We start from the raw sequence: 13,930 nt of genomic DNA, 5'->3' as shown, positions 1-13,930 counted from the left end.
ACCTGGGTGACCATTAACCATCATTAAATCTTTTGTTTCTTCTGGAGCACTACACTTCCTCACGTAAGCAGCTCATCTTAGGCATTTTGAGTATCTGGCTTTTTTGAAGTTCACGTTTGAAACCTGTGCATTTTTCTTGGTTGTTGGAGTCTTAGCTATTTGTGGCACGTTTCCCCTGAGAAGTGAGTTGCACAGGCCTGTTGGGTGTCTGAGAGTCACGTGCCATGCCACTGGCTCTCTCTTCTAAGTGCCTGTCCTCAGGTGACTTTGTAATATGCCACTCACATAGCCTGCATGTCGTTTTGTTTTGTTTCAGGAGCAGCTTGTAGACTGTATTTTAAATCAGATTATCTCAAACACATTTGCCATCACAAATGTTTATGTTAGTGTTAATTCTGTATACGTGTTAGAGTGAAAGATGAAGAAGGTCGAGATTACACAAATTTGCTTACAGCCTAGCTGTGGACATCAAAGTCATTTCTACACATTTGTAATTTGTGCTAGTAAGTTTATAGATACTGGGTTCAAAATGGTGGTTTTCCCATGAGCCTGAGCAATGTAGTAGTGTTCGGGGTTAAATCTGTGCTGTGTACTATCTCACGTGTTTTTCTCTGGAAATGCCATAAAGGAATGCTTTGTGAAAAGTCACCTCTGCCACCCCCCCACACCCACTTCAACTTTGTTTTTCATATAAGAACCATGAATATTCTTTTTTTTGCCTCACTCTTCATTTGCCTAAGTGCAAGTTATTTTAACTCTCATAGCACCTTAAGTCACCATGATTTACAGCTACTTTTCAGTATAAATGTTTCATGCTACTTTCTGTAATTATCTTATTGCATTAATAGAACCCAGTGACCAGTAGGTATATATTATTATTCAGTGTGAAAAATTTTAGATGTACACTAGAGAGAATGGCATGATGAACTCTCACCCAGCTGCAGCATCACCAGCTTTGCTTCCTGTAACCACTTTGCTCCCATGTTGTTATGCCTCTTTCTTCCCCACCCCCACCCCCATTTATTTTGGAGCCAGTACGTATGTCACATGATTACATTAATAAATATTTCAGTAGGTATCGATGCAAGATGTGGGCTTTTTTTTTTTTTTTTTTTTTTTTTTTTTTTGGGCGGTACGCGGGCCTCTCCCTGTTGTGGCCTCTCCCGTTGCGGAGCACAGGCTCCGGACGCACAGGCTCCTGACGCACAGGCTCAGCGGCCATGGCTCACAGGCCCAGCCGCTCCGCGGCATGTGGGACCTTCCCAGACCGGGGCACGAACCCGCGTCCCCCGCATCAGCAGGCGGACTCTCAACCACTGCGCCACCAGGGAAGCCCGATGTGGGCTTTTTAAAAGTATATACTACAGTACCATTATCCCACTTTAAAAATTGACAGTAATTTTTTTATTTGAAAAGGCATTTAAATATACTTTAAAAAATTATAGTAAAAAACACATAATGTAAAATTTACCATGTTAACCATTTTTAAGTGTACAGTTGGTACACTTAAGTGTAGTGTTAACTATATTCACATTGTTGTACAACAGATCTCTAAAAACTTTTTATCTTGCAAAACTCTTTACTCTTTGAACAAAATCTCCTATTTCTTCCTCTCCTTAGCCGCTGTCAACAATCACTTTACATTTTGTTTTCATGAGTTTGACGTCTTTAAGTATCTTATATAAGTGGAATTATACTGTATTTGTCTTTTGTGACTGGCTTATTTAACTTAGAGTAATGTTCTCTAGGTTTGTCTGTGTTGTATCTTATGACAGGATTTTCTGCTCTTTAAAAGGTGGAATTTTTGTACATATATATCATTTTCTTTATTCATCTATCAATGAACATTTGGGTTACTTCCAACTTTGGCTGTGGTGACAAATGCTGCAGTGAACATGAAAGTGCAAATATCTCTTTAAGATCCTGCTTTCAATTCTTTTGGATAAATATCTAGAAGTGAGATTGCTGGGTCATATGATAATTCTAGTTTTAATTTTTTGAGGAAGCTCCATACGCTTTTCCAAAGTGGCTGCACCATTTTACATTCCCAACACTAATGCACAGGGTTCTGATTTCTCTACATTCTTGCCAGTACCTGTTATTTTCTGTGAGAGTTTTTGGCTGTTGTGAGGGTTGGTTTGTTTCATTTTGGGGTAGTGAGCACTCTAATAATGGGTGTGAGGTGATGACAGTAATTTCTTAATATCACCATATATCCTTTTAGTTTGAGCTTTTACAGATTGACAACAAAGTCCATACATTACATTTGGTTGCTACGTACAGCTTATGCTTTACCTCTTTATTATATTTTCCTTTTTATTTATTTGTCTTGCAGGGTTTCCTCGTTCTGTATTTTGTTAATTGCATCCCTGTAGTAAAATGCCTCTCTTTCCCTTGAATTTTTTAATTTAAAAGATTAATCTAATTCAGGTTTTGTTTTTTTTTTTTGCATTATTTTGGGGTGGGGGTAGGATGGCAGAATATTTTTTAGGTGGTACTAAGTAATTCCATGAAGAGGCATATAATATTTGCTTGTCTCTGTTTGTGATATTAGGTGACCATTGATGATCATTGCCTAGATCATCTCTCACTATTTATTATCTGTAATATTTCTATAAAGAGAAACTTCCTTCATCAGATATTTGGTTACTCTGTGGCACAGTTTGCACCGGAAAGGCATACCAAATTCTTGATTCTTCCCTTTATTTACCAATTTTCTACATCTGTAACTCTATTTCTGTTTCGAAGATAAGTTTATTTTCCAATTTTCAAAGTGCTAAGTTGTTTCCTAGAATGCTGGTAAAAGTAGACCAACAAAGACTTTTTAAAAAGTGTCTCTGTGAGCTTGGGGATTTAAATATTTGATATGTTATTGCATTGTAGTTTTTATTCTTATTCTTAGGATACTCAGATTGTCTTGGCCAAAGGAGCCTTTTTAAATTGACTTCTGAATGTTTTTGACACAACTCTAGTAGTCTCTGCTAGCGTCCTTGCTTTTTGACATAACAAGATGTTCCTGAGCTCATCTTGCACATGTTCTTCCTTAGTCCCCAAATCATCTGTGTCTCCAGAAAGTCCAGTTCCTTTTAGTGAAAGCAGTATGTCTAGTGCTTTAGTGAAAGCACAGTATGTCTAGTGCTTTAGTGAAAGCACAGTATGTCTAGTGCTTTAGTGAAAGCAGCACAGTCTAGTGCTAAGGGTATTCGTTGTTTCTGGATGTCTGGTATGTCTGTGATATATCTGATAAAAATGTTGGATTTTAATTTTTCAAACTTAAATTCTTTGATTTCAATATTTCCGTCCTTTCTCATGCTGAAAAATCTTTTTCTAATGGTATTTATATAAACTTGTTTCTTTTGTATATTTATATTATGTATAATGTTATATATATTTAACATATAAATGTATAAAACAATATATTATTAAAGGTATAAAATATAGAATATGTAAGATGTAAATATGTAAATATATAAAATAAATATGAAATTATTGTACATAATATAATTTGTATCTTTATAAATATATTTTTATATATTTAAACCAGTACCACCAATATGATTACTGAAAACTGCTTTTTCTTTGGCCCATGATCCACTGGGGGTTTACATTCACAGTACTTTGAAGTACTCAAAGTAAATCCACTTGTATGATTTTTCTACCAACTTAGTACAGAATCAGGTCCATTTGTTTCGTTGTATTTTTAATTTTTAGGATTTTAAAATATTGATTTAATCTTATAATTTTATAGAAAACATTGATATTACTTCAAAGTGAAGTATGTACTTAGTTTCTTCTTCCCCTTATAGGTAACCAAGTTTAACTAGGTTGCTACTTTTAAAAATAAGCAAACCTATGTGTATATATATACACTGAACATTTTGGAGATCACCTTATAGTAGTGTATAGAGTTAGTCCTCATTCTTTTTAATAGCTGTGGAGTAGTCCATTACATAGATGTAGCTTAGCTGTTTCACGAATGGCAGTTTTAGGTATGAGCATAAATGTTCATGTAATTTTGAGGCAGTTTGCCAAATTCTTTTCTGTAGGTTTTATGCCATCTTATATTATTTCCAGTAATGTATGAGGGTGTCTGTTTTCCCACTTGTAAACAGTGTATAGTCAGAACTTTTTGGATATATACATATTTAATCTGATAGTTGAGAAATGGTGTCTCAATGTAGCTCTAATTTGCATCTTATGTGTTTTAGAACAATTTGTATGTTTTTTTTCTTTGAACTGTTCCAAAGGTAGATTCTCATTTTCAAGAAATGTCTATCAACTTTGTTGACCAATCCCTTTAGGCCTCCTCTTTTCTCTTGTTCTAATTCTACAGTTATCCCACAGCTTCTAAAACTTAATTTGGTTTAACAACAAGATTTTCCTGCTAAGAATAGAACCTCGCTGACCAGTTGTTTGAGGTTTGATTTCCGTGGAATCAGACCCTCGATTATAACCATTTTATTTGAAAGCTGAACCCAGGAAGTTCCTGTGGGGAAATGAGAAAAGGAAGATAAGGAGGCCAGTACAAGATGCCTTTGAGTAAGTTAATATGTTAGACTGTTGGGACTCACATCTTGTGGGGACCTCTGGGAGCCAGTATGTAGAACATGCCTCTCAGCTCTTCCACTCATGGGTCAAGAAAGTTGGGGTACTTTGTCCACCAACTCTATTCCTTATTGGTTGAGTTATGCTTTGGGAAGGGCAGGGCATCAGCTCCTTAGAACTTCCCCTCTGACCTAACTGTGGCCAGAGATGACCTTCAGGTGTTTGCAGTAAGAAGCTGCCTAGTTCCTAAGGAAAACTGAGTGATCAGGGGTTATGGGCTGGACACTGCCAGCCTCTGTTGCATCGATGAATATTCTAGTCTACTGGCAACTATATTTCTCAGTGTAAATTAGTAAATCATTCTTCTCATTCATAAATTGCTCTAGTGTATTTTGTTAACATCTGTTCTCCTAGAACTTGATTATCCCAAGAGAACAGATAAAAGTAAATTATGGCTTGCCAGACTGAGGATAAGACCCCAGAGTTGTAACCCTACCAAGAGGTAACTCCCAGGAAGCAGTGTGGTGCGTATTGAGGAGCTAGTGATCTGTTCCCTTTTACTCTCCACTTCTCAAGCGTGTCATCTGTAAAATAATTTGTTTTGTTCACTGTAGAGAAGTTCATTGTCATTATTTATCATCTGTCTTTCACTGTCCTGTACTTTTGAAGTGGTATTACTAAATGTGAAGCATGAATGGCACTGCCATATAGACAAGACTGTGTGAAGTCTTTATTTTATTTTGGTTGAGAATTTATGCCTCTGGAGAACTAATTTTCAAGTCAATAGTAAGAGGGTTACATTGAAGCTCTCTTAGTTTTGGGGATTTCTTTTTTTTTTTTTTCCTTTTAATGGATGGAGCTGAAAATAGCTACAGGCTGAATTTCTTTCAGAGGGGTCTATGCCTTTGCTTATGTCTGAGCAAGTATACCTTTGAAAATGTATGGTTTATTTTCTATTAAAAACAAAACAAATGATAAGCTGAAAAGAGCAGAGCACATGCACATTGGAGTTGTAGTTAACTGAATGCCTTCATCTTTACCATTGGATGTTTGTTGTGTGATGTGAGGCTGATACAACTGTCTAAAATGGAACCTGAGTGACTGTGGTTTCATTTGGAAGGCAAAGAAGGTGTGGATTCTTTCATGGATTTAATCCTTAAATTAAATGTGATAGTAGAACTTGTTATGGTGAGTTGATGTTGCTATTTAAAAATTGATCTTCATGCTTCAGATAACTTGGTGTCTGTTCTACAAGTTCTTAATATAGGCACCATGCAACCAGAAATAAAATGTACCTCTCTTTTTGTCTCAGGGAACCCAAAATAAAGTGAGCAAGGACTTCCACCTACATAGAGGGATGAATATTTAATGGAACAATGTTAAAACAAGAGGTGTCCTGTCATTGATTATTTTCTGGCTTTATTTTTTTAAGTTTTTGCAACTTCTCACACTGACCTCACTTTGTTAAATTCAGTCTTAATAGGGTCTGACACATTTAAGATTGAGCTGCCTTGTCTCATATTAGCAGTGTAGCCAAATTTGAAACTACAGGCCATATTTCATAGGTGTATTGAAGCCATTTGGGGTCGTCTTCTCCTTGCTTTCTTTCATCAATCCATCCATCTTCCCAGGGGATAGTATTGCTTTTTAAAAAAATTTGAGTTTTAAGTTTTTGCTCCAAAGAAAAACTAACATACTGAAGTTTGGTGTGTAAAAGACAGGAGTTTCCAAATTTAACTGTTTGTTTGCTTCTTCATGTTCTGTCCTTTTCTGTAAGCCAGTTAATTTCAGTCATATCTTTTGATTTTTCTCTTGGTTCTTTTTAACAGAGTTCCTTCATAATGCCTATTTTTTTCTCCTACACTATGATTACTATTTCCTCCTGTAAGGAGGATCTTTTTTTTAAAAAATGCTAACGTTCTTATATATATATATATATATATATATATATATATATATATATATATATATATATATATATGTATGTATAAAGGACCATCTTGATTTGACATTCATTTCCAGTCAGAGTTTAATGGAATCATTTTGAGTTCATTGTAATCTGATATTTTAAAAAAATGATTTAGAGCATAAGGGTTTATGAGTTTAGAACAGAGTACATAGAAACATACTAAATGTGTAGGAGACACCAAGAGACATTTTCATTAGTTTAAAGTTTTTTGATATATGAAAAAGTAAATTAAAATCAGACAAAAAATGGAAAGATGAGTGAGTGTTCTGAGAGAGAGAGTAGATATCTTATTTAAATGTCTCTGTAACTCTGTGAGGCTGTTAATATTTCTGTTTTATAGATGAGGAGACCATCATTCTTGTTTATAATCGCCTAGATAATAAATTGTAGAGTCGGAAGTCTGAATCAAGTCTGTTTCCACAGTTCTGTCCTCTCTTCTGAGAATGCGTATGTATTTCTGTTCTCATATGGAAATGATAGGAACTGTGACATGATGGAACTGGGGTGGGACTCTGGGTTCTTACAGAGATTGGTTATTGCCCTTTGTTTTACCTGAGGAACAATTAAGGAATGAAACTGTTGTAGAGTCCATTTTAAAAACATTATATCCATGAAAAAAAAACAGGGGTTTCAGTATTTGCAGATTTACTTAAGCTTTTTGTTATTTTCATTCAGAGGAGGGATTCAATATTTTGGCTGAAATTTCAGAAGCTAAATAAGTCACAGCAAAGCATCTGAATTGAATATTGTGTACTTTTAAAACATTTTGTGTATCCTTCACCAGTCTTTTTTTTCTTTGTGGTACGTGGGCCTCTCACTGTTGTGGCCTCTCCTGTTGCAGAGCACAGGCTCTGGACACGCAGGCTCAGCGGCCATGGCTCACGGGCCCAGCCCTCCGCGGCATGTGGGATCTTCCCGGACCGGGGCACGAACCCGCGTCCCCTGCATCCGCAGGCGGACTCTCAACCACTGCGCCACCAGGGAGGCCCCTTTCACCAGTCTTTTAATTCATTTAATTGAGAAATGTATTTGTTTTATAAAGTCTTTTAATGTATTTCTTACATACTTTGCCCTCAGTTGTGGATAGGATAGAATAAACATTGTCTTTCATAAAAGTAAATATTCAATACTTGTTAATTCATTTATTTTGAAATATACATAAACCATTTTTTTTCTTTTACTGCAGTTCTACCCATGGTAGAGATGGAACTTTATTTCAAAACCAGGCTTTCTCTGATTTGTCCTCCTGCCTGTACCATGGCAGATCTCATAACCATCAGTGGCATACAGTTTTTGTGTGTGTATATATAAGGCAGATAAGTCATCAAGACACCTTGGGCCTTGTTTGCCTTTGCCTCACTTTCCCCTCCCCTCCCACCCCACAGCTGCACCTGCACTGGGTAGTGTTGTGGCCACTCTAGGTGTAGCTGTTGAGCACTTGAAATAACGACTGGTTATAACTCAGATGTACTGTAAATATAAAATGCATGCTGGATTTTGAAGACAGTTTTTTAAAAAAGTGAAATCTCAATCTTATACGGATTTCAAGAAATTATAATATTTGGATATATTGGATTAAATAAAAATACATTATTAGAATCAGTTGCCACCTATTTCTTTTTAAGTTTTACTTGGGCTACTAGAAACTTAAAATTAAATATGTGGTCTGCATTGTGGCTTGCATTGTATGTCTATTGACAGTGTTGTTCTATACCTTGCTGGTCATAGCTACCAGACCTAAAGATTCTCCTTGTCTGCCAGAAACAAGTAATTAGAGCGATAAAGAACTTAAGATCTGGGGAAACTGGACTGACCCTCAGAGTTCCTAAAATAGATCATGGGACTACATTACAAAGCTAAGTAGGTTGTCATTATTTATAAAATGAGAACCCAAGGCTTAGAGAAGTGATGCCAGATCACGTACTTTGTTACAGTAGAGCACCAGGACTTGAACCAGACCCCCTAATTTGTAGTCCAGCTTTCTTTTAAATTCTGTGTTAATACAAACTGTATAGAATTTGAATATTCTTCAAAGGTGAATCATGAGTGCTTTCACAGGACCTCAAGAGGAGACAGAATAATAAAGATTAAGGCATCTTGGCTAGAGATCTCTAGGGTTTTTTTCCCACTATAGTTAAGAGTTAAAGGTACAAACTGTGAGGAAATTTTTCTTTTATTAAAATTAGATTTTTATTCTCATCTGTTTGTGTTAATCTCTTATTCAGGAAGATCAATATTTGCTCTCCTTTGTCTACACTTATTTTCTTGTCAAATCACTTTTCCCCTAGATTTTTCAGTTATACAGTTTCCGTTTGGTTCTTTTTATACTTTCTACTTCTGAGAAGTTCTGTCTTTACCATCATTTCAAGTGCCTACCTTTAGCCCGTGGAGGATGGATAAAACAGCTGCCTTAACATCTTTGTTTGATATTTCTCACATCTAGATCATCTCAAGATTGGCATCTGTTATTTTCTTTTTCTTTGGGAATTAGATTTTCTTGATTCTTTGTATGTTGAGTAGTTTTTTATTGTATCCTCTCAGGAGATGATGATGATGATGATGATGATGATTTTTTCGTCTGTTTGAAAACAGACACGTTCACTGGAAGTTCTGTTTGTGTCATGGACAGTGGTTCCACTGTGAGTTCAGTGTTCAAAGCCTTTGCTCCGCTGCTTTGGGTGTACTCCTCACGTGCATCCCTCGGTGTTAGTGTGGGATGCTGGCGGTGGCTCAGATCTTCAGTTCTCAAAGCCTTTGCCTTTTTGAGTGTGTTCTGTATCCACATCCTGGGATGAACTTGGGACCTGGGTTGATGCGTATACAGAATTACAGGATCCAGCTCCCAGAGGCCTCTTTTTCCTGGTTTAGTTTGTCTCTTTTGAATCAGGGGGACTGGCTCAATCAGGGTCTCGAGGGGAAAAAACATGAGAAAGGAGGTATGTCAATTACAGTCTTGAATAAGTGTGTTCTTAAGCATAGTAGGGGGTTATAATTCCAAAAAATGGGGTAGTGACTCCTATAGGACAAATCCTCCCACAAATAGTGACTGCAATCTCTGGACAACATATGGAAGAAAAAAAAAAAGTGAGAGGACACTGTAGAGCAAACAGAAACAAGAAGAAACTGGTCTGGAGTGGTATCTTAAAAGAAGGGAATGGCCTTGGGTGAGCTTCCCATTGCAATGGTGTTTTGTCAGAGGGCAGGCTCCTGTTGGCTGGTTTGCAGTCTTACTGGCTTGAGGAGCCACACAGTTCAGAACCACCACAGCGGCTGCAGAGCAGTGGAGCCCAACAGGAGGAAGAGGGGGAAGCCTAAGGAAGGAAAGAACCACAGAGGTCGAGTACCGAATTCTGTGTATAAACTGTCAAATACGGGGGCTGACCCCTATACTGGAAACAGTCCAGGTATCTATCAACAAGAGAATAGATGCACAAGCTGTGCTGTATTTGTATCACAGAGTACTATTGATCAGTAGAAAGGAGCAAACTATTGGTACATGAAGCAATTTTGACTAATCTCTGAAACATTATGCTGAATGAATGTAGCCTTACATAAAACAGGACATAATGTATGGTTCCGTTTATAAGATGTACTAAAAACAGGCAAATATCTATTGTGTATTGGGGTGGAGGGTGCAAAGCTAGTCAGTGTTGGGGGGAAAAGTCATTGGCAGGGTTTAGAAATGGATGAATGGGTGCTGGGGACAGGGATTATGTAGGAAAAGATATGTGGGAACTTTCTAGGGTGATGGTAGTATCCTATGTCCTGTTAGGGATTAGAGTTACTTGAGTTTACGCATTTGTCAAAACTCATTGAATGGTACACCTTGTAAGTATCCATTGTATTTTGTTTGCATGAAATTTTTACTTTAAGAGAAAAACCATACTAAATACTTTATTATAGTTAATGATAGGCAATAATGAAGTTATATATGGGGGAAGTTTACTGATATCTGTAACTTTTTTTGGAATGCTTAAAAAATTAAGATTAATTAATAATTGTGGTAAAACAAGTAGAAGGAAGTGTTAATTTTAAAGTCTTGGTGATAGCTATGTGAATATGCTTTGTACAGTGCTTTCAGTTTTTCTGAATGTGTGAAATTTGCAAAATGAAACATTATATTGAATAAAAGATACTACTAGGCAGTATAAACTAGTTTCCTGCTGTTAGTACGTTGTTTTTAGTGCCTTTCATAAAAATTGATATTTCTCTGAATTTCAAAAATAGGTTAAAGAGTTTATCATTGACAATTTTCTGCCTGTGCACTAAGCTCTGAACTGTTCAGGATGTAGAAAGATATAGAAGTAGAAATAAACAACTAAAGTGGGAAGGCAAACATCCACACAATAATTTGATTACTTCAGAGTGATATAGCAAAATCTCACTAAGATCATTTATAATACATAAATTCTGAGGGAATGGATACATAATTAGAGTGTGATCAGAGTTAAATGTAATTAGTGGGAGATGGAATCCCTGGGGCTGCTTATTTTGAACAAGTTTTGAAAATGCTATTAGAGGAAATTATTAGATTCCCTTTCCATTCTTTTAATTGGCCAATTGTGGTGTATAAAGTATGGTTTAGGACACATTTTTTACTGTGTTGTATTCATCCTTCAGAAGAGGAATGCTACATGATTTTTATGCTAAAATTGTTAGATTGAATGATGAGAATTTATTTTTAAAAATAATCTGTATTTTAGGAATATGGTAATTGTATGTTAATAAGCTGTTCTATTAAAAAGCAAATGATCATTGTTCCAGAATTTTGTAATTTTATAAAGTTTTGAGAGATAAGTATAGTGTTATTAAAAAAAATTGACATAATATCCAGTATTAAGGATAACCATTCTAAAATACTGTTTTGTTTTTGTTTTTGTTTTTTTTTTGCGGTACGCGGGCCTCTCACTGTTGTGGTCTCTCCCGTTGCGGAGCACAGGCTCCGGACGCGCAGGCTCAGTGGCCATGGCTCACGGGCCCAGCCGCTCTGCAGCATGTGGGATCTTCCCGGACCGGGGCATGAACCCGTGTCCCCTGCATCGGCAGGCGGACTCTCAACCACTGCGCCACCAGGGAAGCCCAATACTATTTCATTTTTTATCTTAATTTACTCTTCAGAAATCTATTATGATACACTGAATTTTTTAGATGTATATATCGGAATAAATTATAAGTGGATAAAGATGAGAGAAAACTGAAATATTAAACTATAAATTGTAATTATGAAATGTGAGATTTTTTTAGCCATTAATTTGATTATCTCAATTTCTTTTTATTGGCAGTTTTTTTCTTCCCCAAGCCTGATATGAGAACTTTGAACAAAACTAGGCAGTTATTAAATACATTTTAGAAAATAAAAAGTTATATGTAATTAATTGATGTTTAAATGGCTTGATAATTTCTAGTGAGCAGAAATTAGTCAGGTTTGGACTTATTTTTGGTCTTTTGTGTTTTTATTTTTCCAATTATATTGCAATAATAAAAAGAACGACCATTTCTATTAAAACTTTCTCAAAGCAAATGTGCTGCAAAAAAACCCCAAACAAACAAAAAGCAACTGTGCTGCTGTTTTGTGTGCAGCATCTAGCCATTTATAACTCCTTCTAGAATTTTGTATTATTGATCTCTAAATGAGGCGTTTTGGTCTTTGGGAAAATTGTACTGTATGCTGACCTATGTAAGTGGTAGGAAGAATAACAAATGTGCTTATGTTCTACAAATTGAAATTTAGTGAGGAACAATCCAGTGGGCTTCTTGCCACATACCAACTAGTTATTTAAACATCAAATTCTCCTTTAACTGCTAATCCTGGTACCAACGCCTTTCCAAAGGAGAATAATACTTTACCCAGTACAGTCAACCAGTCCTGAATTTTTGAGGAGCTGGTTTACATCTGTTTGATTTTGGCTAAAAACAATACTGCTTATAGTAATCATTAGTAATTGTATTTTTATAAGTAAATAAGCATAATGTTTAAGTGTCTCTGAAAAAGTTATGGGGGGAGGGGGAAGTGAGGTAGTTGGAGTAATTGCTGAAAACAGCTTAGGCTCAAAATAGCACCCTAAAGTATGCTTCACATATCATACTGATTTCTACTGTGTGCAGCTAAGTGTAAGGTTATTTTAATCAACTCATTAGGGCTGTAAATCAAAATACCCAGATTAAAATCGAAAATATATTTCATGTGAGGGAAAATTTTGTTTCCCAGATTTTTTTGTCTCAGAGATACATGGATATCACAACTATTTTAAGACTAGCCAAGAACAAATTTCATTACCATCAAGACAGCTTTATTTTTGTCTTTGTTTCTGCCAGCCAGAGAGAAATTTTATTAGTGATTCTGAATAACATATTAGGTATTATATTGCCAGGGTGAAATGTTCAAGTGAATAATTAATGGAATTGTGTGTATGCCAATTTATTTTATAATCACTATGTAATTTACATAAAGTAAGCTGTAAAAACAAGTTTTTTTCATTGACTGTTTCATTTTATCTTTAAATCCTTTAAAAGATATAGATTACATCCTTTAAAAGAGATTTTTGATAGTTTTTTTTTTTTTTTTTTTTCGGTACGCGGGCCTCTCACTGTTGTGGCCTCTCCCGTTGCGGAGCACAGGCTCCAGATGCGCAGGCTCAGCGGCCATGGCTCACGGGCCCAGCCGCTCTGCAGCATGTGGGATCTTCCCGGGGCACGAACCCGTGTCCCCTGCATTGGCAGGGGAACTCTCAACCACTGCGCCACCAGGGAAGCCCTTGATAGATTCTTGATAGTAGAGATATGTTTTTGTAGAGATATGTTTATTGGTTCTCATATACCTAGAGTTTTAAAAGTCTGCCAGGTGAAAATCATAGGATTCACATAAATAAAAAAATAAAGTATAACATCAGCTGATCTATGAACTTAAAACTGAATTTATTAGACCCTGGATGATTAGCTAGGACCAATCAGTTAATTACCTATATTTAGGAAATTGCAGTTAGGAAACCACAAGTTTTTGAGGCACCAGAGCCTTTCTATTATTTGTTACTTATAGAAGCTTGATTTCTTTCAGTATAGAAAACTTAAACAAAAGATACTCTTCTCTTTTTATATTTCTTTGTGTCACCAGTGGAAAAAAATGTCAGTTATTTCAAATTACCTTGTTGTCAGAAGAAGCCAGGTTCTATTTTGAGAGCTAACCAGGAAAGAAATTATTATGCTTAGGGAAAATACTCTCATTAACAAAGAAGGATATCATAGCATAATTATTGTTTTATTGCAACTAAAAGTAATTGTTTAATTTACTCTAATCATTTTTTGTGTCATTTTACTCTTTGTTCAGTTACTTAATTGTGGAAAGTTATGAGGCATTTTATCACCTAAAGTAATTACTAGCCCAAAGGTGTTCCTGTACTGTTTCCAAGATTTACTTGG

General features: G+C 35.9%; 1 protein-coding gene across 4 annotated transcripts in view; it reads left to right on the top strand.

The window, feature by feature from the left end:
* TBL1XR1 (TBL1X/Y related 1) overlaps nt 1–13,930 on the top strand; it is a 187,788-nt gene that overhangs the window by 98,318 nt on the left and 75,540 nt on the right. The window lies entirely within an intron of this gene.

Source organism: Stenella coeruleoalba, assembly GCF_951394435.1.
Source record: "Stenella coeruleoalba genome assembly, chromosome: 5".
Lineage (NCBI taxonomy): Eukaryota > Metazoa > Chordata > Mammalia > Artiodactyla > Delphinidae > Stenella > Stenella coeruleoalba.
Note: the sequence above shows the minus strand (reverse complement) of the source record. Positions and strands in the feature narration are given on the sequence as shown.